This window comes from Sinocyclocheilus grahami, unplaced genomic scaffold (genome assembly GCF_001515645.1).
Source record: "Sinocyclocheilus grahami isolate Dianchi unplaced genomic scaffold, SAMN03320097.WGS_v1.1 scaffold632.1, whole genome shotgun sequence".
NCBI classification, from domain to species: Eukaryota; Metazoa; Chordata; class Actinopteri; order Cypriniformes; family Cyprinidae; genus Sinocyclocheilus; species Sinocyclocheilus grahami.
In genome coordinates, this window is record NW_015505811.1 from 260961 (window position 1) to 263274 (window position 2314).

A 2314-nucleotide genomic window follows, 5' to 3' on the forward strand; every position below is an offset into this window, starting at 1 on the left:
TATATATATATATATATATATGAGTAAACTATATAATCGATATTGTCAACCCAGCTGACACGTAACATTCCAAAAACGTTTGCTTTTATATATACTGTATATATATATAAATTAAGTTATATAAATGTTTATAGAATGTTAAAATATTGTTTAAGGAATGTTCTTATAACTTCATTAATATTTGATATACATTCTCATAACATTATCAAAACATTCTTATGATGTTATTTGTACTTGAACATTCTAAGAAATGTTTTTGTAAACTTTACATAATGTTATAACGACAACCAGAAAAAATAACGATCTTAGAATATTAAAACAAACATTCAAATAACATTATATTTTGGGTGAAAATAAAGTTGGTAGCATGATGTAAGAAACGTTTTTGTAACATTTAAATAACGTTCTAATCACAACGCGAAAACGACATTTCAACGTTTTAGAAACATTTCAAAACTATATTCCCACAACGTTTTTATAACCTAAATTTGTTCCCTGGGTATTCAGATATGGACTGGAGCGTGTTATGATAAAGCATAGGCAAAAACTATCCTGTACTTTACCCAGAGGGCAGATTTGTTTGATGAAATCAGGCACATATGCTTTACTGAGCATCACATTATGTAACTTGTACATCATAAACAACTGAATGCACTCAACTTCAGCACTCATAGACTCTGCTAGTGATCAACAAAAATGAATCAATGCTCTGCAGGCCTTAAGTGAATCCACAAGGAACATGATACAGTGTAAATGGCTGTTAGGGCAAGACAAGGTTTCTTAGCGACTAATTCTTAGCGTGCATTTGGAACATTAAAGCAGTGTCAGTACAGCAAAACAGCCATGAGAGCTAAACAGCCGAGATTAATGGACGTCTCTCAGGTTTCAGCCAAATGCATGTGCTAACCAAACAATGCTTTCATAAGAATCATAAAAAGCAGACATTACCAGGCCTATTCTTACTCTCCAATGGGCTGGGCTTTCTAAGAGCTTTCATTTACTTAAGGTGTAAATTTAGAAGATGTTGGTTAAGTCAGTAAGCTTTCACTCTGCTGGATGTTCCATAATTCCGCTGTCATACTATAGCCATGAACGTCCCACCTAGAGAAAATCATGATCTGACTCAATGTAAAGAAACCAAACAGAGTTATATTTATTGTTATGTGTTGTTTATCTGAAATAGATTGTAATATAATAACAATTAGGGGTGTGCAATATTGACAAAAAATTATATCTTGATATTTTCTGGGATTTTATCGATAATGATAATTAGACAATGTTTTGCTGAGTGTGTTATTGTGCTGGTACCAAGGACTGCTGTGGACTCCTAAAGATTTTGATATTCTTCATTTTCTGTGTGGTGGCCAGTTCACAGCAGTGACATCTTTTCCAATAAGTTTAAATATATTTTTACCTTTTATGGGCATTTTTACCGTAAAGCCATTTTTTCTAAAAGTATGCATCGTATTTTGAGTCACATTTTTACATTTAATCAGTCAATTAGAATAAAAAGACATTTGGGCTGTTATCACATACTGTAAGTATCAACAAAATTGATCTTTGCAATACAGAGGAAACACAGAAGCTGCATCTGAAGTGGCATTTAGATGTATTTACACACTGTTTAATGCAGCCAAAGACTATATATATATATATATATCATTGAACATCTTAAACTCACAATGAAACATGAGCAGACAAAGCAGTAATTTCGAGTGAAACGGTTTATTGAAAAAGAAAAGATGTATTGCACGACTTGGTTCAATCCAATGGTTGTTGATTGGATGGAGGAAGATCTGAATGCAAGCTTGAGGTTGATTGTAAAAAGAGGCAATGTAGCAAACTAAATGATTGGACATAAGTCAGACATACATCACCAGAGAAAAGTCTGTCACTTCACCAGAAGACTGAGTTACAATATTTAGATTAGGAATTGCAAAAAATTGTAAAAAAAAGTTTACAAGCCTAAGCTTGTTTTCTGTGTTTTCTGGTCTTAGTTTGTCTCCCAGTCTGGTCCATTCAGAGGGTTTTTGGGCACTTTTCAATCAGTCGGTCTAGGAGACCAGGTTAAACCAGCAACTATACCAGGTTTAAGTCTTAAAGGGTTAGTTCACCCAAAAATGAAAATTGTCATTAATTACTCACCCTCATGTTGTTCGAAACCCGTAAGACCTTCGTTCATCTTCAGAACACAATTTAAGATATTTTTGATGAAATCTGAGGGCTCTCTGACCCTCCCATAGACAGCAAGGTAACTACCATGTTGATCGACAAAGTAGTCCGTGTGACATCAGTGGTTCAACTGTAAAGTTAC

General features: G+C 33.8%; 1 protein-coding gene across 2 annotated transcripts in view; it reads right to left on the minus strand.

Moving 5' to 3' along the window:
- Nucleotides 1–2314, minus strand: part of LOC107558121 (E3 ubiquitin-protein ligase RNF34-like) — a 21280-nt gene that overhangs the window by 11040 nt on the left and 7926 nt on the right. The window lies entirely within an intron of this gene.